Consider the following 24,560-nt stretch of genomic DNA (forward strand, 5'->3'; position numbering starts at 1 on the left):
AGACAATTTTTTTGTGGCAATTTCGACTTCAAATAATAGAAACTCAGCATTTGGTACGTTGTCAGAAGGTGTGTCTGAGAAACAATCACTTTACTGTCTTTTGAACCAGAAATAATTGTCATGCTCTTGTGCAGTTTACTGTAATGATTGCATCTGTGTATTAAACATGCATGGGATGCAAGTGGGGGAAATGTACATTATCATTAAGCTGCTTGGCCTGCTAATTTTACCCTGTGATCTTTAAAATAAAGCTTTTACTAGGCTGCTTGTTTCCTTGTGATGAGCATGGCTGTCTCTTTTCCTAAAAACAGTCACTCACAAAGAGAAGTCCAAACTTTGACCATCTCATTTGTGTCTGAATTCTGTAAGACTTGAAGTTTAAAAAAATTATTATTTCATTTTTTCAATTTAACATTAACAAAAGTAGTATCTTGACTGTTAAAATAACAACGTAATCTGTAGCCTACATACTTGACGCAAAATGAGAAGAAATAATTGTTCAATAGAGTAATATTTTGCTCTCATACTGAATCTTGCAGAGTTAGTTATGTCAAGTGATGGTTACTAATGCTGTGAGAATAGCCAAAACCACTGCATGCTTTCTCTTTAGGCTACTAGTCGTGATAAAAAACATATAGTAAATTTCACAGCCTCATAGTTCACCAAATTTGAGTAGGCTCCAAGCACAGAGAGAGCAAGCATTTGTAGTTTCCTTGAGAGGTAAAACTCATGTAAATACCATTGACAAAGTAATGAAATTTCCCCCTCCCCTTCTGCAACAGGGGATGATACTATGTGCTGAAGTTTAATAAATACATTGATTAAAACCAGCCTGGACATTTCAGTCTTAGTCCCTCTAGGTAACTATTATTGCATTTTTCATACTCACAGCTTTAGTTACTGGAGTTTAAAATGCAGCACAAGGAAGAAAGTACTGATGGCTTGCCCTTGCAAGAGATTAATTTATAAATTTTTAATTCAGGGAGTTATTTCCTAATATAGCTCATATAATGTTAGAAAAGTGGAAAAATGGGTATTTGTGGATATACCAATAGGTAAAATACAAAGAAAATACAAAGGGACAACTGTTTTAAATTACAGTATCTAAAGTGAAGGGAAAGCTGATTGGGAAGAGGGTAATAATTTTTTTTTATTTAAGACTTGGCTGGCCATTAAGTGGTGAGATGTGACTTTATAGTACAAACTAATGTTGGGTCTGGAAGAGGCCATATAGCATCTTATGGAGCCACTTATCGACCAAATTCCCTATTCCCTTCCCTACTACGTAACTGGAAGGTGTCCCACAACTAAAATGCAGTTGTTCTTCATGATCTCCTGAGAGCTGCAGACCATGTGTGGGAAATGCCTGCCCTTTGGATGGGTGAACTTACTGTCCTGTGCTTGGCGAGAGGCTGAGGGGGCCTCAAGTTAAAAAAGCCAAGCAGAGGCTGAACACAAGATCCAGTATTCCAAGAGACTGCAAGTGACCCATAGTGCACATGTTTGATGCCTTTTGTACAAAGCAAATACGATCTTGAAAGCCATTGTATAAATGAGAGATTCCACAACCAGAAACTAGAGGATAAATAGAGTGAAGTCTACATAAGCATAATGATAATCGTATCCAAAACAATTTTAAATGTAGAGTAGATTTCTGTAAAGCATACTATTGTTTAGCCCCGCCCCCCCGATCTCTGTACTCAGTCAGATTCTGGATATATTCCACAGAAAAAGTTTATCTTTTTAAAAAGATATTAAATTCTAATTCCTCTCTAAAATTCTAATTCTCTCTAAAAGATAATTCATTATAAAGTGAAAAATTCAGAATTCAGGCTATTGCATTTTGGCCTGGATATTAACCAGGGGAAACTGAAGGAGCAACATCTACACTAAAATAAGTCAATTAAAAGCATTATTAAGCAATACAATAGCTAGCTCTTGTCTGCTTGAAATTTCCTTTGACAACAGATTTTTTTTTTTCTTTCTCTTGATACTCTGAGATACTTACATTTGAAGAAGAAATTAAATGATTGATTGTGGACAGAGGACAGTGAAACTGAGTGCACATCAAGCGTACAAACCAAAGTGCAAGAATGTGTATTGTAGGGAGAGAGAAAAAGCAGGGAGCATATCTTTCATTGGTTTTAGCGATGATATTGCTAAGACATATCTGTTGTTCAAGTGATGATAGTGTTTTGTAATGCAGATATCTCTTCTACTGATGGTGCTACATTTGGCACTCAGTTTTTTTATCTGCTCCACACAAATACATACAAATACGTTGACACCTCATGTTTTTCAAATGGGTTGTTGGAAAATCAGCCTCAGCTGCCCTCCGTTTGAAGTGCAGATGACTTTTGTAGCATCCATCTCAGAGTGACACTTTATATGGTCTCTAACAAGTTAATCTGTTGGTGTAGAATTTTAATGCAGTGTTGTCTTTGTGTAGTTTGACTGATGTTTTCAGAGGCTGATAAGTCTTAAGCAGAAGGAGCCCTCAAAGGAGGAAGGTAAAGATAAGGTGATGAAATCCAACACGCATAGATATGTAAGGAGTAGGAGAGATAGTGGAGGCAAAGGCGAACTCAAGGGCAATATTGAAAATCCTTTAGCATATGCACCAAAAAGCATTTATCTTCTTAGCTGGTATGAATATGCAATAGGCCCTTCCCAAGGGAGAAAAAGCACCATTTTCTACTGTAATATTCAGAATAGTCATAGTAAAAGCCTTATAAAGCAAGTTCAACATGAAATGACATTTATATTAGGGTACCCTTGTCTTCTGCTCGTCATGCTGAAGGTGGATTTGAACTACTTTAAGCTGCTGAAGACTAAGCCAAATACAAGGCAGAAGTTCACCATTGGATTCTGTCGTGTTAGATCATCATGGCATCATTGACTTGGCAAAATTTAAATTTTTTTTAAATTTAAAATTAAAATTTAAATTTTTAAAATTTAAAAACTTTTACGTACAGAAGAAGTCACAGAGAAATGATAGAATGAGAAAACAGAATACTTTAACTCGTATTAAAAAGTAGATGGTGGAGTGGGGTGCCTGTCTCTCACTAGGTATCTGCACTGGCATGACAATACCAGTACCATTTGGACCAAAAAAGGAAAATGTATTCTGACTGTAAATGCATGGAGGGGACAGTTGAGTGAATCCATTCTGATTAGAAAGGGGCATCTCTGAGATCTCATTTCTATTATATTACACATTTCCCCTCTTATTTTGAAGAGGAAATATATCATGGAAAGTAACTAGAACCTGTTAACTTTAGAATAGTTAGAAACGTTTAATTCCATTACCATCTCTTATCTCTGAAAGATTATCTACTCACGCAAAATAATTAAATGCAGTTCCTATCTAGTTTTTGTCCTGGGGAGTTCACAAGAAAAAAATATTTAATGAAATAATTTTAGAAATTCTGAAAAAAGTGGGTTCTGAATTTTACATATGCTGTGGGAAACCTTAGTAGTATGTATACAGTGTCTGGTTGAGAATTCAAGGTAAGTAGTATGAGAGAAATTCTCTTTCACAACCCAAATTGCAGTGATTAAACAGTATCATTGTTTTCTGATAGTTAAATGGACTTCACGTGGTGATCATCAATCATTTGCATCTTTTCCATATAATGTAAAATTGTAAATTGGCAAGTTGGTGATCAGAGGAGATAAAATGCTGTAGTAATACCAAACTATTTGAAGAAGCATTTTAGACTCGTGAAAATAAGTATATTGGAATATCTGTTGGGTAAGATACTGGCACGCTTATCTATCGGAGCTACTGCCACCTTTTTTGTTGCTACATTTGTTGCTTTGTGTCAAGTTATGATGTCAGTAATTACACATTCCTAAACTCAACTGTGAAACTCGAGTTCTCAATTTCCAGCCGAAAGGTTGAGTCCCCCAGACATTTTGTGTGGCTCTTACTTTGTTAAGTCAAATGGTGACTTGTAATTTTGATTTGTAATTCATAGTATCTAAAGTGCGAAGTTGTAGACTGAAGTGGAAGCCATTTGATTAATCTATAGCTATTCTGTGTTAGATGCTATATAACTTTTACTATAGTGTAATGGTAAGGCTTTGTAGTGTCCTTCCTAGAACCATTTCTATGTTACTTTTTGTTTTAGCTACCTAAGCATTTTTAAAATTATTTATATCTGTTTTTCAATATGTATATAAATATTTTCCTCTTCCTTAATTGGAGAAAAGCTTTGGTGGACAATGGAGCATTTGTAATACATTCTGAAGTTCTAGGGTAAATTTTTCTTACTCCTAACTACTTTTTATGTAAGAAATTTTAAGTTTTCACATCAAGACTCAGGATAATGAAGAGCAAACTGGGCCCTGGATAAAGGATACATGAAACTCTATAATAAATAAATTCCTGGATAAAGGGATACACGAAACTCTGTAATTCCACCTTTGCCATGTGAAGGGCTCATCCGTCAAGTAAAATACTCTGCATGATGATTTTGCAGCTGATGGGACTATATGCCAGATGCCATAGGAACAAAAAAAAAAAAAAAATAATGGAGGCACCTATTGCTTTCTGACAAGTCATATTATCTGGAAATCAGAATAGCGGTTGCTAATTGCTAAGGAGAATACTGGAAAGCTATAAATACAGATACAAGTGACACAGCTGTGTGTCCCATTTTTGCTCTGTTATGCCACTGTGGTGAACAATGCTAGCTAAGGCTGCTCTGGATTTGGTTCATCAAGTAGTTAGTCTAAGTTTCAACTTCTCCCTAACTCTTTTCCAGCACAAACAGCATGTGTGAACCTATTAAGTCACTCATGTCCAGATTTGATTTTGGTGAGCTAGTGTTCTAGGTATTTAGGAGACTCTCACAAGACTCTTATTTGTATTTTAGGTATTGGAATACTTTAAAAATACAGTCCTTTGTATTACTGCTTATTACAGCTGTATTACAACAAACACCTCCCCTCCCCCTGACCAATCAAAAAATCACCCTCATCCCCCAACAACACCCACCTGCTTGACTTGAAAACCTTAAGTGGAGGCTAAGCTTGAATATACCATCACACTCAGCAAACATGATGCATCTTGCAAATGGGTGAAACAGTGTGCAGTAGATCACACAGGATCATAGAGTATTTCCAGTTTGAATGGACATCAGGAGGTCTCCAGTCCAACATGCTGCTACTCAGACAACCAGGTTGTTCAAGTTTTTATCCAGTCAGGTTTTATACAGTCTCCAAGGATGGAGACTGTACCTTAGGCAACCTGTTCCAGTGCTTCACTGCTCTCATTGCGGGGGGGAGTTTTTCATTTTCATATGTCCAGTCAGAGTCTCTCTTGCTTCAGATTATGCCTGCTGACTTCTACGCCCACTATGCATCCCTTTGAAGAGCTTGGTTCCATCTTCTCAATGACTTCTTCATCGTATGACTAATGTTGAGCTGATTCGAACTGTTTGACTTAATCAACAAGGTTAAAATTATAATTTTAAGTGATTCAATTTGGAGAGCACAGTGCTTGAGGGAGCAGAGAAAGGAAATAGTTCAAGTACCTGATTTTGAACATTTCTGATACTGTCTGTGTCCTGCTAGTGGAAGGATAGAGGTCACACATTGAAAGAAATCAGTGGAAATACGAGCTGGGAGAACACTGGTCTTTCTTTACTACTTAAACTGAAAACACAAATAAGTAACAGGGCAACCAACGCCAGTATTGATCCTGATAGTTTTTCAGAAATGGCTTGAAACCATGGCAAACTCGCACCAGGTGGGTATTAAAGAGCTGACAAATAAGCTTTTCTAGTGACATTTTTTGTTTATTGTTTCAAAAGTTCATATTGCAATGTGATGGTTTGGCAATGGAACATTGCTCCCCTGTGTGCTTGCCGCTGCTCTGGCCATGCTTTGTGTTTCTCTGAACAGGTCATGAGAAATTCAACTCTCAGCTATAAAGGTATAAGATCAGTGCTTTAGCACTAATTTACTCAAGATCTGCCAAGTTAATAGTATACAAATAATTGTAAACAATTAGATAAATGGATGTATATATATTAATCCAGTGTTTCATAGACTTCTGGGTGTAGCTGATGGGGACTCAACCTTTTTTTTGGGAAAAAATGTGTTCAAATCCTACTTTGAAGCTGGATCCAACAGATGAGCCTGAGGGTTCATCTCAATGCCCGCCTGGGCATTGGTGGGCTACTTTGTCTAATGACTTTGGTGATTAGTACCTTTAGATTTCTGAGTTTCAGGAACACAGAGTATATTTAAAGAACACTACAGAGTCTGTAGAAATATTGTGGACCTTTGTAAAGAAGATGTAAATGATCCTGGAAATTTCATCTTCTTTACCTTTGTTTTCAAAATTAAAATATTGTAGCCTATCTTCAGTTGAAAGTGACACGGAGGAGCATGTTTTCAAATATGTTGAAGATTTCATAAATAATCCATAGGCTGAAGCACTGGCTCCAATACTGCTCAATTTCTGTAAAGAACTTAATAATTTTCACACATTTTAAAATATGCATAGCTGACATGTGGATAGACTCTTCTCATTGTACCCAGCGACAGCACAAGAGGTGTTGGGCACAACCTGAAACACGGGAGCCTCTGTCAGAACATGAGGAAAAACATGGGGTTTTTTTTACTGCGAGGGTACAGGTCACCTCCAGAGGTCCCTTCCAACCTCAGTCATTCTGTGATTCTGTGGTCAGCTGTATTACGCTTCTTAATTCAGTCAAATATAATTACAATTTCACTATTTCTCTACTGGATTGAAACCAACCTTAGTGAAATATTTCTTCTGAGTGAAACATTTTTTTTTCATACCTCTACACAATTGCAGGAACAAAATAATATTTTATGTTCTCTAGCTTGAGAACTTGCAGTATTGAAGTTTAGCCATGTACACACATTTTTTTTTAAGACTGTCTTTCCTATTATTATTCAATATCAAAACCTTTCTCTTGAGCATGACATGTCTTAATAAAAGAAGAGGGTAGGGACTTAGGTAGGCAAAGCTTATTGGTCATTTGAAATCTTTCCAAATTTGAGTGCAATTTAAGATACGGAGATAGTGGCTAAGGAAAAAAAATGTCTGCAGAGACCTGACGTGCTGATTTTAAAATGCCACAGGATTTTAAATGGTTAAAGTATAGAAACACTTCTATTAATTGAAACCGTCAAATAAAGTCATGACAATATGTCATGCCGAAAGAAGTACAAGGACAAATCTGTCTAAACTTGAGCAACAGAATCACTAAAATAAAGGAAAGCAGCTTCAGCATAAAACAAACTATTGAAATACTACTTTTGCTATGAGACAAAGGTAGAAAAGGTGCTATGAGAGTTCAAATTGAGGCTCAAAACAGAGTTGGTTGGTTTTTGTTTTGTTTTGTTTTTCTTCTTTTTAAAGAAGACTAAACAGGGGGAGAAGAGCTACGGAGGTAAATGTAACATGAAAAGATCTCTCTCAGTTTAAAAATGTCACTTTTTAATGGAGGAATGACTGGTAAAAAGAAAATAACAAACTTGCACCTCAACTAGGAAAAAATTAAATGAAAATACGGGGAAAGCATTTAGTGAGCTTTTCTTTTATTGTATCTGGCACCACTCAGTCTAGCTGTGACTTCACAGCACTGCTTTTTTTATTCCATCTCTAAAATGTAAACATACAGGGATGTTTTTCCTTTTGCACTGAGATTCCAGTGCTGGCCATTAGCACAGAGTGATTTTTAGCAAAGGAGAAAAATGGTGGTTTTGAGTACCATCTGCAAGTTGTCAAAACTAACATGCAGTTGGATATAGCCAGTAGGAACAGGAAAAAAAAAAAAGTTACTTTTTTCTGAGCAGTTGATGTTTAATATTTAAGGGGCAAATCTGAAAAAACCTAAAGTTGATAACTTTCATCTAACAATTGATAATTATTTGCCACCACGTGGTCTCTAATTTTGCTTAATTCATGGTTTCTGCAAAATTCTGGGAAATAAACTTCCAAAGTGGTCTTTAGTAGTCACTGGTGGTCTTTTAGTCATAATAGCTGTATCTGTAGTGGTGGTCCTGTAAAGCTGTTAGGTTTAGACTGTGCCCAAACAGGTAGTTCAGCCTTCTCTTCAACTTCAAAAATGCCTTAATTTGCTGTGTGAACTACTCTAACTCACTTAAAACTTAAGTTCCAGCTCTTAATTTCTGATTTTCTGGGAAACTGGGTTTGCACGCAAAGCCAGACTTCCAGCACTCCGTTTTATGTGGAGCCAAAAGAAATTTTATGTGGAGCCAAGAATTAAGTCTTGAGCAGAAGTGCCCGCTTTCAAAGCACGCTTTGACACTTACAAGTCACCCAGACGCCTAGCTGCATTTGGTGTTCTTCTGATCTCTGCATGGTGATACCTTGCAAGCTACCTGTCACTTTTCAGCTGCTTACAGTTGTTTTATCCTTTTTAACTTGTTCAAAGTGGAAGCAAAAATGCAAATCCTTCCAAAACTTCCTCTCCAACTAGACCTATAGATTTCCTGTGATAAACAGTAGCTTTCTCGTCAGTACAGTAGCATCTAGTCTTCAGAGGGTAACTGGAGAGACCAGGAGCTTGCTGGCCCAAAACACTCACTGAATTGTCTGCTGGAAGCATGGCATTCTCTTTCGTATCTTTTTATCTAAGGACTATAAAGTCCGTTGTGCTTCTTAATGATGGTATTATTGATGAGCTGAGCTTAGAATAGCATGTTACACAGGTACAGTGTTACTGCTGGCATTGCAAAATCGTGAGTTCTGCCAACAAGCTTAATACGTGATTTTCTGACGCTAAGAATAACATTGTGTGAATATTAATGTAGTAAGTTTGAAAAGTGAAAGCTAGCTCAAATCCTGTACAGTTTATGCGTACATCTTTCCACTGGCTTGTTCAGAGTAAGTTTTTCAACATGGTGATTTCAGGTGCAAATAGCCTGCATGACTAGCCAAGAGTGACCTGGCTCAGTTTTCCAGAAAGGGTTAGTTCTTGCTCGATTGATTTCATTTGAATTATGTACTAGTTCCTGATACTTTAACTTGTGCAGCCAAAATGCAATTGAAGCAGGAGGAATTAAGCCAGATAGATTCTTACCTCTGACACTTATGCTATTAGCTGAAATCAAAATGTCTTTCTTGCACTCAGGAACAGCAGGAAAGTCACTTGAATACCATCCAAATACCTGAGTGGTTTTACATTTTAGGGTAGTGACATGCTTCTATGTTGCTTTTGACAGCTATTTAAATGAAGGATGAGTAAACTGTCCAGCTTCAATAAAGTTTGGTCTGATACCACGGGTAGAGACAGGTTTGATTCGTAATCTAGAGTATGGGGATTCTTTCTAAATGGTACGCCAGAGATTGTTATTAACGAATGCCACGTATGCCCTACAGCAGTTAAACATACTATATTTCCCTAATCTGCACTTTTGTGGGTCACAAGATAGAGCACTGAAAAAAGTTGAAAATGTGTGTTACTTCCCATTGAAATAAGAGTGGATTTTGAAAGTTGGAGTGCTTTTCCTGTTTCATTCTAAGGAGAACTCATGGCACAGCTTCTTAGTACCACTTTGAAATATTGCTTTAGTACTCACAAAGTCTTTGAATTGCTACCAGTCCTTATGCAACATTGCAGCTGTTGTGTGACTTTGCTTGTTTGAATACTAAGGGTAGGTAGCCATTCCTTTACCGTGAGATTTGAGATCAGGTTAGCCTTTTGTGTATGCCGATAGGTGAATAAAAAGCTTTTTTTAGTTAGTGACAAAAGCATTTTTCAATGATCTGGTAATAGCCCTTCTTCTCCAAAGACAAAGCTTGAGTTTTATTTATGGGCTATAATCTTTGGTACCTCTGCACTTTGTTATCTAATAAAAGAAACTGTAATCCCATCATTGACAGTAGCACAAAAATAATCTACTTGTCATTTGTTTTTGTAAATGCAAATTACAGATTATTTTTTCTTTAAATCCTCAATACTCTTCAAAAGCCAGAGTTTCCCCATTGGTCATTTATTCCAAAAGCTTTTATCTACTTAGAAAAGGAAATCTCATATATGACCAAAAAAAAATTTGTTGAGAAGGCTGTTTTCTCTAACAAATAACGCTTGTTTCTAGTGGCTGAACTTGTCCTGGATGGAAATAAAATTTAACCGTTTGTAAGAAGATCATATTGATTTATTAGAAACTCTTAGCTTTCAAAATAGATCTGTAGACTTGTATGTACTGTTTCCTGAAAAGCTTGTCTTTAATTCCGGAAAACTAAATTACCATTTGAATCAACATGTCTGCTGAAGGGGAGCTAGCGTGGTGAATCCACTGCGCTGTGCTAGTGAGGTCAAGTGATGCTAGTATAATATGGCAAGCAAAGTGTTCAGAGAAAATACTAGGCTCTTATGTTGTAAAAGCTAGTTTCTGAGGCTGGCCTTCCTTAATTGTTAATTGTCTGAATCGTGTTTCTCTCTCAACCCCTGTGCTTTAGTAAATTTCCTCCCGCCTCCATACTGACAATGTCGTTAACGTGATCTCGCCAATGAAGCCTTTTGTATATGTACTGCTCTATACCTGAACAGATGCCTTAATGATGCATGATCTATGCTCTTAAATGAGAAAAGCTTTTCATCATTCCTGAAAAGTCATTCTCTCCTCCTTTGATTAATTCTCCTAATGAGGTTCAGGCTTTGCCTTACTTCAATGTGTCATATATTCCAAAAATAGTTTAGGCGCTGAAACAATTCTCATACTAAAGTATTTGCAGCTCCCTAAACAAAGGTGGAGAAAAGAAATCCACTGCACAAAACCTATTGTGAGTACACCATTAGAGGCTGGAAAAAACAGCAGCGTAAGGGCAGCAGCTGATCTTACAGGGTACGTTCATTAGTATAAAATTAGCTGTATGACGATGCAAGAATCAGTGGAATAGGAGAGGCAAAGGAAATAATTTGAAGAAATACATTAGAAGAAAGTAATTTTTTTAAAGCCCTTCTATGCTCATTTTATAAAGTTGGTAGAGATGGTTCCGTCTTTGATCAGTATCATTTGCAAAATTGGAATTGGAGTATAGGGGTAGCAAAGGGGATGGTACTGGCCTAGAGATGCAAAGCTAATTATTAATTAGAAATTTGAAGGGTTTTTGAAGTGGTGTGAAGACTAATAGACATTTTAAATGGATTTTCAAGTGATGTAGTGAGCAATAAAAGTCAATTAAAGCCTAATGACAGACTGACCAAAAAAAAATAATAATCCTTTAAGCTCTTTCCATCCCCCCCACCCCCCCGTTTTGTCTGGAAACTAAAAACCAATGATCAGAAAGGTGAGAAGCTGGCAAGACTATAGGAGGAAATATATTGCAATACACTGTGGTACACTACAGATATGGGAATTGACTTGGGCTAATTTGGCTGTCAGACTAAACACAAAAAAGCCCTCACAAATCCCCAAAACCTCAAACATTCCCCCTCTCCCTCCCCTTCCTCAGGATTCCTGAACCACTTTATGGTTTGTTCTGTGGTGCTCTTCACATAACGATTTTGGGGATATAGGTAGCCTTAAGACATGGTGAGACTACGGAGGCTTGAACAACCATATCTGTAACAATCATCGACATTCAAAATTATTAGTATCCATGGCAGGCCTATAAGAATGTGGAATTTTAAGTCTTTTCACGCAATGGTCCCAATAGGTCCTAGAGATAAGCAAATATTTTGATCTGCAGCAATATTTAGTTATTCAGCGGGGATGTTTGCTTGACCTGTAATTGAAGTATTATTATTTATATTTAATATACATAAAAGACAACCTAGATTCACCCTATTCAGAACCTTCTTAAAATCTGATTGCTGCATTTAATAATGGTGGTTTAAGACTCTACTCACCACATTTCATGAACATGTATTGAGCATTGAATAGACTATGTAAAAAGAATGATGGTGTTTCATTCATATTTTGCGGCCAAGTAAAGCAGTCCTGATTTAATTTTGATACAAAAGTATTGTAAAACAAAAACTACACTGTACTAACGAAACAGCAGCAACAGCGTTGGAAGAGTAATCTGGACTTCAACTGGAAATTTTATCCCATGGATAATACTTTGTTATTTGTTAGGAATGGATACGAGTGGAGGGAATGACAGATCATATGATATGAACTATAGTTTGCATGAATGGATTGTTGTTTCATGTTCTGAAGACAAATTTAGTGGTTATGAAAGAAGCTACTAGGGCAAACAGCCAACACTGAAGTATATTTAGATGTATCTTATAAATTTTTTGTGTCCTGTTTTACGTATATATTTCTTGTCACTGAGGCATAGCCAATGTAATTAACTTCTGCTGTTGAGAGAGCTTAAGCTCAGAGTCTAGAAGTTTGATCTTTGTTACTTGAAAATCTTGATGAGGAAGCCTGCTCAATGGACTGTCTCAGCTTGTTTGTAAAATATTTGTTGAAAAAGCAAACAGTAACAAATCAGAGAGCAGCAGGGATTAATAGGTCATCTTTGGAGAAGAAAACATTGCAAAAAGGTTTCTGGTTTGAGAGATATACACTTCATTGGGGTGTTTTCAGGCTCACGAAGTGAGGATCATAATTTACAGAATCAGTGTACTTTGCGGTTTCTTAGACTGCTATGCTTGCTACTTCATAACAAGTACATTCCGGAGATGAATACTTTCATACTTTCTGCAATGAGAAAGAAACACGATGAATAGGCATTGATTTTCATCCCCAGTGATGGCATGCAGACTCTGTTAGTATCTTTTCCTCCCATCTTTGCGTGCTCAGTCTCATTTTTATTTTAAGTTCTTCGTAGCCATGTGAAGGACTTCGAAGTTTACATGTGTATATCTGTTTGTACCAGCATACCATTTCCTCTGTTGTGAGCAAAAAGACCAAATCTTTTCCAAACATGTATCAAAACATCTTTACACATTGAATGATGCAAATATGGCCAACATGCAAGCACCCTGTGGGAATTTCAGGATAGATGAATTTCAGGATAGTTCAGACTGACATGTTTCTGCGGATATGCTGAAACTACATCATTACATCTTCCCTTCAAAAAGATCTCACATGCAGAGTGGGTTTTTTGTTTATTTTCCACGGAAAAATCCTGACCTTTCTTATAGGGAGGATTTTAAAATGCTTTAGGAAAACACTGAAATGTTCCAGAGCAGTATGAAACAGGCTTGAAAATGTTCTATATGTGCCCTTCTTCTAAGGAATGAACTGTCTAAAGAAAAAATTAGAGGAAGTTTTTGATATATAGGAACGGCCTGATCATTTTTGCAGAAGACAGGAGAAGCTTGATGATTGCCAGATGCCACTGGCCAATGTTATTGGGATTTAATGTAAAAATCCCATAGAGCTTTTATGTTGATGCTGAGTTCCCTGTCGCCCGATTCCTACCCAGTAGACTGTGTTCCATTTGTGTTATGGAAACTATAACATTGTCACAGAAACTGAGGTCTCAGTCATCACCTGAAAAGGTCTGAGTAGTTTTATTTTACATTAGTGTCGAAAAAAAGAGAAAGTAAATTATCTGACTGTTCCATTAATTTCTTAGAAATGGCCTCTGGATTTTGTTTTAATGAAACCAAAATAAATTTAGTTTACTCTCAGGCTGACTAGTAGCCATTATTCAATATTGTGTATTTCCCACTTAAGGAAGGAGGAAATGAGGGAAAGATACTGCGTAATAGAGGAAACTTAAAACAAATTAAGCTGGAACTATAGTGCACTGATTTGCCCTGAGACTCATTTATATTGTGCAAGAGGACTGGTGGTTTGCTGGTGCACTCTCTGGTATCACTTAAGTCTGAACAGTTTAAGGCAATGATCAGTTTAAAGTTCAGGCTATTTTCTGTATGTTCTGGACCTCTGAAACCTGGCAGTGACATCTCTGTGGATAATGGCACATAACCATGGCTTGTGCAGTTGGGCTGTGTATTGAGTATCTCACCACAAAGAAGTTAATCTGAATCTGTTCTGTCATTTCTGGTGTTTTGCAGTTTGGGTCTTACACTCCTGATCTTTATCTCACATAGTCAGCACTGAACCTCTGTGAACCTTGATGCTTCACCATTTTGGATCCATCTAGGGCATCTAATGTTTTGTCTCAGAGATTGTGAACTTAATTTGACTAATATGGTTGTAAATGTTAAAGCAGTTTCCACAAAATTTTGTTTGAGGACTAGAGTGCTTATAATTTACCATAAAGTTCTGTCACAACACTTAGAAAGTGTTAGGCTACCTGCCAAAATCAGTTAGTTGAGTTAGTTGCTAAATTAATTAAAATGGGACCTAACTAAAATACTAAAATAAAGATTTGCTGTGATATAATTTCTAGTAACTGCATTTAAGTTACTCATTTTTTTAAAAAAAAAAACCCTCTGCTTGCTCTGAGTCAAATCCTGAAATGTTTCTCCAAGACAAAATATTATGTGCTGATGGCAGGTTTGAGACAATGACAAATTTATGAAACCATTGTAAATGTTTATTTGGACAGTCTTAGCCCATCATATGCTTTTACTATGCAAGGACTTCTAAACATACTGATGTGAGTAAATCTTTTTTTTCTGTACCTCAGAGTGATTGCTGTGCTCGTGTTCTAGCAGAAGGAGTTTTGGAGACTTGCGTCCTTTCTCGAAGAGAAACTGTGCTGTTTTGCCAGCCTTGAAGCTGATAAATACGGTCGGTGTTGTTCCTGAGTTCCTCTGGGAGTGGTGGACATATATTTATTAAGATACCAGTATTGCTTGTACTATGATTGTCGGTCAGACAGGTCACTCTTCTTGTGACAGTCTGTTCCAAGCAGGTCTTTTAAACATACTAACCAGTGGAGGCAATATTATATAATTAATTTTCTGGGTAGATTTAGCTTAGTTCCCCAGCCAGACCCTGTGTTTCAGCATCAAAAATGCATGGCAAATTTTATCAAAAAGATGCATTTCCTTTGAGCTGTTACTGTGTTTACAGACATTCCTAAAATAATTAACTCAGATTCATAATGCCTGTCACAAATGACAAAAGTAATTAATTCTGAAATTTGGAGTATGGGCCTTTATGTGGAATGCTTACCTTCAGGGGATTCCGTCTGAAAAATATTTTGGGTCATCATTTATTGTGTCTAATAGCATGCCGGGTTTTGTAAGGTTTCAATTATGATGTTTGAATAATGTAGGAAGCAAAGAAAAAGTAACAGTTCCATGTTTATTATATTAACGTCAGTCAACAGAGAAGGAACGCTGCACTGGGTGCTACAAACATGCTAACTGCAATATTCCACGAAGCCTCCAAACAAAAGTAGGTTACATTTTCAAAACTGGGTGAAAGTTGCTCATGCAAACAGGCAGTTAAAGAAATCAGTATGACTTGCATGCTGAAATACAATAAACACACAGCTAAAAGTTATTTTTACTCCCTTCTAATTCTGCCAGACTGTTTCTAAGACACAAACGTGTATGCAGTGTGTTATGTTTTTCAGGTACTAAATTTATAGTAATGCTTGAAACATGTGGCCAAAAGGATGAAGTCCTTCATAAGCAAAAATACGAAGTTGTAATTTAAACTACTTGCTTCAGACACTGCTATCTGCTGTAAGCACATCTCGGAACAAAACAGAAAGCCCATGTCTGGCTTAAGAAGCAGCTTGATACTTTAATCTTTGCTAAGCAAATTTTTGTAGAGGCAACTGATGTATTTTTCAAGCACCAAAGTGGTTAAAACTGTATGTGTGTGTGTTTGTTTTTCTTTCTGTTCCTGAAGACTCTGAATAAAGTCTGTCTATATTTGCTGTCTATACTGTGATGTATAATTTTGGAGATCTGGATCCATGAGACGCTAGTAATATTGGAAGATTTTTGTAACTTTGTTTAAGAACTGTGCTACTAGAATGGCAGGAAACTTTTCAAAAGCCCGGAGATAGTATCTCCTAATTTAATAGCTAGAGGCAAAGATTTTTATATTATAAATTAGGAAAGCTTAGTCTAATATGACCAACTCATAGTCTGACTGTTTTTAAGTTGGAATAGTTCAGTGGTATTTGCTTTTCCTATGCTTTTTCTTTTCTTTTTATTCTAGACCACCTTCATATTACCAAATTCTGTGGTTTTTTTTTTATTACTAACAGTTGATTTTAAATTGTGATGGATTGTAAAACCTGATTTATTGTCTTTATGCAACAATAATTTAACATGTAGAAATCTAAAAGTTACACCGAGTCTCTACATTTCAAACATGATTGCTTACGGGTAGAAACTTTGAGCTGTGTTCTACTGCCTGAATAGGTGACTTTAACCAGCTAATGACACCTTTTCTATTTTTACCACTTCGTGTACCATTATTAGTAATAGTTGTCATCATTATATTGGATCAATTGCTGACTGTAGGTGACCATGAAACTGTAGTTTTCAGTTCATGAACCAGTGATCACTTGTGAAGGAAACTGCCAGTGTGCAGCTTCTAAATCTTTCAGAACAGCTGAAAATATCTGGCTTTCGATACTGCATTTAGACTCTTAACAAATGTTGCAGCAAGATTTATGTAGAGAAACATTTTTTTTAATGAGGATGACAGGGAAAACTCTAAACAAATATTTTGAAAATGGTTACGTAAAATTAAATAAGTAACTTAGGGGTGAGTTTGTTCAGTAATGTGCTTGAATAAGTAAGTCTGTGATTGCTCGTCCTTCTGAAAAGAATGTGCCAAAGTGCCATTTATTTTATCAAACTGCAGTACAGTTCATGAACTCCAGATCACAAGTACTCTCATGTGAGAAACATGGAAGCTATTTGGTGCAGCTTCTACTGTAGCATTGAAGTCAAAATATACTTAGCAATTGGAAAATAAAGGAACTTCAAATAAATTATTTTAAAGATAACAGACACTAAGAAATGGTTTCCAGCTCTGCAGTAAATTAAGTGGACAAAGAGGAATTTATGATGGATGGTTTGATGAGATGCTGTGTCTCTGGAGTATTAAAAAAAATATAAATCAATGAAAGGATATTAGAGACCATGCAGCAACCATCCTGTTGTCTAGGGATATAAGCTATATGACCCAAAGGCTCTTTTTTTCCTGACATGTATGATTCTGGCTTTCAGTAACTAAACCTATTTCCCTTATGTTTCTCTAACTTTGCCCTGATGTTTTTTCTTTTTTGACATAGGAGTTTTACAAACGCTTCAGTTAAAAGCAGGCAGAGTTAGTGAGAGAAAAAATGTTGTTTAATTAATTTATTTATTTTAAATAGATGAGACTTTGTGTGTGTGTGAGTACCATAGTAAATGCTCAGTCTAAAAAAATAAATTGTGAACACCAAGACCTTTACTTTAGTATGAAACCTAGACAGCTTCACATGTGGGAGCCCACAGAATAATTGTATGCCATTGATCACTAAGAGAATTCGCATTGGTTAAGTGCTTTCCTTCAGTCAAAAACTGGCTCCAGGTAAACCTACCTAAAGTTCCTTTTTTCTGAAGAACAGTTATTCCCAGGGTACATACTTTACAATGAGTATCTTTGGTGTGGGCAATTCCAAGATGAGAAAGTTAGGGGCTAAGACAAGAATAGTCTGCCAATGTCAGCATATTAAACTGCGGAAAGGGCTAACAACGTAACTGTGGCTTCTGCAAGGGATTGTCCATGTGCTGCTTCTAAGTCTTTCTGTATAGGGTAAATAAAAACACGATGCTAGAAAATATCTTGACCCTGTATCACTGTTTTTCTTTCAGTTAACAAGTGAACTAATGCAAGGCCTTGAACCACAGTGAAGGTGCAACTGTATCGGCTACCACCATCCTCAGCAGTTTGTGAAGTTGATAAGCCTCCTACAAAAGACTGAAGAGAATCATGTGCTTATGCCAAAAGGGAAGTAGCAAGTCACTTACTTATATGTTGGAGTATGTAAGAACATACCTGAGTATAAATTTGGTATTTTACCTTCCTTGGGGTTGTATGAGTTGATTGTGGCCCTGTAAATTGGGTTTTTTCTTTTGCTTTGGGCCACCAAATATGCCTATAGTAACTGCCTCAATTCTTCTAGGAATCTAATGGTATTCTAACAGGCTGCCGTTAGAATGGAGGGATGCTTTCTAATGGAGTGAGGGGAAAAGCAAAAGTTGCAATGCATACATATATATATATATATATATATATATATATATATACACACACTTACCTGTGCTGAGCTAAGCACAGTCCATTCCATGGATTCATGTGGTAAAGTGAGAAATGACAGGGAGAAATCATTACTATGACAACCCCACAGTGAGTGTAGGGAACATATGACTCACTGCAGCTTTTTGAGTTCAGTGAGTCAAATCCATAAGCAGCTGGCCTTTTTGTGTAGCTCTATGGGTGAAATGGAGTAACAGTCCATTTATACTCCGGAGATTGCCTGATGTGTTTATAGCAAAAAATATCCAGCGTGTGCGCCTTCACATGACTTTTTTTTCTTCTTTTAAGCATGTACAAGGTCAAGTGATAGAAACAAGATCATGGAATTGCTATATCTTTTTTTCTGTCCGTCCCCCCCACCCCCCCAAGCAGTCCTTTTTTGTATTTTGGGGCATCTGGAACTCTTTCTCTCTGTTAATGTGCCTATAATTTTCAGTTGTCTGATGTTATCCATGGCTCAAATGCTAGAGGCTATTAGTGTTTGACACTGAGTAGCAGATGATAGACAAGGGGGCAGCTGCAGACATTTTACAACAGGAAGCCTAGGCAGCCACCATTTCTTCGTTACCCGTGTGGTAGAATTTCTAAGCAGAAATGTGATGCAGATAAAATACTGACTGTGAAGTGGGTTGTGTACTGTCTGCCTTTTCCGGCCTGAAGAAGGTGCCACACGTGCTTGGAGTCCTCTGTTATTCCTTCCTACTTGCAACACTTTTGCATGGGAGGAGATTAAGGCATGAGAGCCCTTAATTTTCATTTATGAAAGTATTCTTTGACCTTCTTTCAGGTGCCCTTATCCTCAGCCAAAAGACAGTTTTTCTTACATTTTGTTTTAAACAACAAGTAGAAACTTTAAAAGTGCTGTTAAGGACTTGCTGTTCACCTAACAGCCATTTGTCATCAGGGTCATTGTGGTCAATTTGCAACCAGCAAAATACTGACTTTGAGATACTACCTGCAGATTTACATTCCAAAGTAGAACGACTTTGTTCTGAATAAGGAAGCCCGTGAATATATTTTAGGTTTTGTTCCTTCTCAGCTGGAGACCTGTGTTAAAACGCATTGATGGGATGCTTTCTTAGATGCTCTCCTGTTAATTAAATTTGTATATGATTTTTGTCTCAAGATGCGGACGGTAACCTTTATATCAAACGATCCTTTAACTGGGAACTATTTCAGATGTTTAATGACTCTTGGAGGTGGCTGGAATCACCTTGAGTTGTAGAGATGGAGAAGACAAATCTCCATGTAAGAGATTGATGCAGCCTTAATACTGAAGAAAATCTTAAAGGCTTTCAGTGGTCAGATCAGGGTTAACTCCTTGGGACTGCACTGATGGCACTTAATGCTTTGCAGCCTCTGGTATTGACAATTGCATCCACCTTTGGCACAAGGATTTAGTAGTTAAGGCACATTATAGGATGCCTGTTTTAATATCAAATCCTGCTTTGATGTAAAGTGAAGAATTCATCAGCAAAAATACTGTATCGTGACTGCGCATGCTTCTGTACTCGGCCTCTGCTGTACCTGGCCAGACCTGCTGTCAGAGACAGGGTGTAGAATAGATCATTACCACACTTGGTCCAATTTGGTGATTGCTGTAAAAGGACACCAGGATGTGGTAGCAACTTCTCTGCTGCTTTCCTTGGTGTGTGCTGTAAAAGTCTATTTGAGGACAAATTTAAAACTCTGGTAACTGTGCATCATGTGGGATGCTCTTCCATTTTACTTTTTAGTATCTGTTTGAAAGCGAGTAAATGACTCAAAAGAACTAGATTCAGGGATAAAAGCATCAGAGGCCTTGTCACTCTATTCCTTTCCTCTCACTGGAGTTATAAAAAGTGTTATTCAAATGTGATCTAATTATCCTGCTTTACTGTTTAATATGTTCTGCTGTCTAATTTTTGACAATCTTGTCTATGCAAGTATGCTTACTTAATAAAAAAAGCAAAATCAGCGATGAAGAAGGCTCTTAACCGTGCTGTTCACACCTTCAGGGTAAGGGGCCGAGACGTTTATGTCAGTTAATCCTTCACTGAGTGTTCAACAGGGTGCAAAATAGGCATACAGTGCAGTAATCTAAAAGGAAATTTTTTTCTCCATTTACTATTCTGAAAGTAAATGAGTTTATTTTTCAGTGAATGCGGGATTCATCTGAAATTTACATGCAGGGCCCTTTTTTACATAAAGCAAGTAAAAATCCTGAATTATTCATGGTTTTCTCATTTCTTTCAGTTGTTGGTTATCCCGGAAGGAAGGAAACTAGAATTTATTCTACAGGCACTATCTCTTTATTGCTGTAATGGGAACATTGCACTGGTAATTATAGCTTTACTAATTATACTTACTCATTTGTTTAATCCTCATAAGAAGAATATTATTTAAGTCTGGTTTGCTATTTGATGCTGTAGCTAAACTATGAATTGTAAGCAGGAAAGAGGTTAAGTCTGTGTGATCTTGGCCCTGGTTCTCCGTTAGATTTCTGGGAGGTTCCTTCTGAAAGACGGCTCAGTCAATTTTGAATAATTCAAACAGTCAACAGACCTTACGCTTGTACAGTGCAGATACACACGTTACAGGAAAAAATTGTAGAAGGATTTGCTAGTCCTACTACTGGTTACATCTTGCTATCACAGTTGTTTTGTTTTATTGCTTCATTAATAAAATTGTTAATGTCTTCTTGACAAGTTAATTCTCACTGATAAATGTAATGGACTGGTCTGTTTTGTTCTGCTTAGAGATAGTGTTTTCTTTTTTAAAGTAAGAAACAGGCTTGTTCTTTCTTCACAGAGAATACAGAGCCAGATCCAAAATGCTTCTAAAAGGAGAAGGCATTCTCTTTGTTGGTTAAAGCCAACTTTGTATCAGGCTTGTTACTAACAAACCTCAGAATTTGAAGACATTTGAAGACATTTGAAGACATTTGAAGACATTTGAAGACATTTGAAGACATTTGAAGACATTTGAAGACATTTGAAGACATTTGAAGACATTTGAAGACATTTGAAGACATTTGAAGACATTTGAAGACATTTGAAGACATTTGAAGACATTTGAAGACATTTGAAGACATTTGAAGACATTTGAAGACATTTGAAGACATTTGAAGACATTTGAAGACATTTGAAGACATTTGAAGACATTTGAAGACATTTGAAGATTTGAAGTACTAATCCCAATTCTAGATTGGCATCTGATTCCTGTAGTTTTCCTAGGTGAGTTAAAACGTTCTACTCATGAAATATTGAAGGTCAAACAAAATCCCTTTAATTGCTTTAAATTTATATATACACTTGCAATTTATTTGAATGTTTTACTGTGTGCGAACTCAGAATGGCTGACAGTGGGTAAGACAAAGCGCAAGTAATTATACAATGTCATTACTAATTGTGTAAAGTTCAGTGAATTTTAATAATTCTTAAACATGCAAACCTAAATGTACCCAACAAAGAATTTGTTCCATAAAAACCACCATTTAGCACATATGAAAAGGCAGGAAGGGTTCCATTCATGTAACATTGTCCATAGAAATTGGGTAACTGTTACTACACACAGTCAATGTTATTAATAACAAGTCTTTCGTTAGTTGTGACAGGAATTGATGCTGAGACTGCAAATAATTAACTTCTGAATATCCACTGGGCATAAGTTTCAAAGATGGTAATCACACATGAATTTCTGTGGTAACTTTTTAACCCCAAAAGCTTCTTTTCATATTTGAAAGGAGTCAAAATTTTTAAAGGCCAGTTCTTTTATCTGGAGTTAACCTAACCAGTGTTCAGAACACTGGTTGAGAGAGTCCCTTGGGAGATAGGCCTGAAGGGCAAAGGGGTCCAGGAAGGCTGGACGCTCTTCAAGAAGGAAATCTCAAAGGCCCAGGAGCAGGCTGTCCCCAAGTGTAGCAAGTCTAAAGGGTGGGGGAAATGGCCAGTCTAGGTGAATAAGGAACTTCTGATGGGTCTTAGGAATAAAAGGAAGGTTTACCACCTTTGGAAAAAGGGACAGGCAACTCAGGAGGAGTACAGAGATCTCGTTAGGTTATACAGAGAGAAAATTAGGAAGGCAAAAGCCCAGCTGGAGCTCAACTTGGCCACTAACATTAAGGACAACAAAAAAAGCTTCTATAAATACATCAACAAAGAGAGCCAGAGAGAATCTCCATCCCTTACTGGATGCAGGGGGGAAAGCTGCAACCAAGGACGAGGAGAAGGCTGAGATACTTAATGCCTTCTTTGCCTCCGTCTTCAATAGTCAGACCAGCTATCCCCAGGGTATTCAGCCTCCTGAGATGGAAGATAAGGATGGAGAGCAGAAGAACCCACCCATAATCCAGGAGGAAGTAGTCAATGATCTGCTTCTGCACCGAGACACACATAAGTCTATGGGGCCGGATGGGATTCAGCCAAGAGTACTCAAGGAGCTGGCAGGAGAGCTCACCAAGCCTCTCTCCATCATTTATCCACAATCTTGGTCAAGAGGGGAGGTACCAGATGACTGGAGGGTGGCTAATGTGACGCCCACCTACAAGAAGTGTCGGAAGGAGGATCCGGGGAACTACAGGCCTGTCAGCCTGACCTCGGTACCAGGAAAGATCATGGAGAGGATCATCTTGAGTGAGCTCTCACGGCAAGTGCAGGGCAGCCAAGGGATCAGGACCAGCCAGCATGGGTTTAGGAAAGGGAGGTCCTGCTTAACCAATGTGATCTCTTTCTCTGACCATGTGACCTGCCTTCTGGATGCGGGGAAGGCTGTGGACATTGTCTGTCTGGACTTTGGTAAGGCTTTTGACACCATCCCCCACAGCATTCTCCTGGAGAAGCTGGCGAATCATGGCATAGACAAGTGTACTCTTCACTGGGTAAAAAACTGGCTGGATGGCCGTGCCCAGAGAGTTGTGATTAATGGGGTGAAATCCTCTCGGTGGCCGGTCACCAGTGGTGTCCCTCAGGGCTCAGTTTTGGGGCCAGTTTTGTTCAATAACTTTATCAATGATCTGGATGAGGGGATGGAGTGCACCCTCAGTAAGTTTGCAGATGACACCAAACTAGGTGGGAGTGTTGATCTGCTTGAGGGTAGGAAGGCTCTACAGAGGGACCTGAACAGGCTGGATCGATGGGCCAAGGCCAACTGTGTGAGGTTTAATAAGGCCAAGTGCCGGGTCTTGCATTTCTGTCACACCAACCTCAAGCAACGCTACAGGCTTGGGGAAGAGTGGCTGGAAAGCTGCCCAGCAGAAAAGGACCTGGGGGTGCTGGTGGACGGCCACCTTAACAGGAGCCAGCAGTGTGCCCAGGTGGCCAAGAAGGCCAACAGTATTCTGGCTTGCATCAGGAACAGCGTGGCCAGCAGGAGCAGGGAAGTGATCGTGCCTCTGTACTGGGCACTGGTGAGGCCTCACCTCAAGTACTGTGTTCAGTTCTGGGCCCCTCTGTACAAGAGGGACATTGAAGTGCTGGAGCGTGTCCAGAGGAGAGCTACCAGGCTGGTGAGGGGTCTGGAGACCAGGTCATATGAGGAGAGGCTGGGGGAGCTGGGCATGTTTAGCTTGGAGAAGAGGAGGCTGAGGGGAGACCTCATTGCCCTCTACAACTACCTGAAAGGAGGCTGGAGAGAGGTGGGTGTTGTCCTCTTCTCCCAGGTGAATAATGACAGGACCAGAGGAAATGGTCTGAAGCTGCTGCAGGGGAGGTTTAGATTAGATATTAGGAAGAATTACTTTACTGAAAGAGTGGTCAGGCAGTGGAACAGCCTGCCCAGGGAGGTGGGTGAGTCACCATCCCTAGAGGTATTTAAGAAGTGTGTAGGTTTGGCACTTCAGGGCATGCTCTAGTGGCAGAGATTGTAGGTTGTTGGGTGTTTGGGGTTTTTTGTTTGGGTTTTTTTTTTTTTTTTATGTGTGGTTGGACTCAGTGATCTCAAAGGTGCTTTCCAACCATGAAGATTCTATGGTTCTGTGACCTCATAAGATCGTGGGCTGGATCCTTTATAGGAGCAGAATGGCAAGACTGTTGAAATTGGTGCGAATGTGCTGAAGCATACCATTTGAGACTGCAAGACCTAAGCTTCATAAGAATGAGATTCCTATGATGCTGTCATTACTCTGTCTACTCCCTGTGGAAAAAAAGCTTTCTTTATAAAGGAAATCCTAAAATTAAAAATAACAATCCACGTCTCTTGATTGCTATGGGTGGACAGTACTAGTAGATGAACATCGGTCTACTCATTTGATGAAAAAAGACAAGTGCACAGTTCATTATTTAATAAAGCACAACAGTCTTTGTCAATAAGTTTTGAGGCTGTTTCTCAAGAAGCTTGAATTCGTCCACTGAGTTGTATCATATTAGATAGGTAGACTTCTACTTTCTCACTGCAATATTTGCCTCTTAAGGAAACTAGCT

General features: G+C 38.0%; 1 long non-coding RNA gene across 18 annotated transcripts in view; it reads left to right on the forward strand.

Annotated features, from left to right (window-relative positions):
* Positions 1-24,560, forward strand: part of LOC141742801 (uncharacterized) — a 343,134-nt gene that overhangs the window by 83,982 nt on the left and 234,592 nt on the right. For all 18 annotated transcript variants that reach the window (XR_012586865.1, XR_012586870.1, XR_012586873.1 and 15 more), the window contains 3 exons: positions 14,573-14,676; positions 17,718-20,481; positions 20,953-21,377. This is a non-coding gene — a long non-coding RNA (uncharacterized LOC141742801). The remainder of the gene's footprint in view (positions 1-14,572; positions 14,677-17,717; positions 20,482-20,952; positions 21,378-24,560) is intronic.

The sequence above is a fragment of the Larus michahellis genome, chromosome 4 (assembly GCF_964199755.1).
Source record: "Larus michahellis chromosome 4, bLarMic1.1, whole genome shotgun sequence".
Lineage (NCBI taxonomy): Eukaryota > Metazoa > Chordata > Aves > Charadriiformes > Laridae > Larus > Larus michahellis.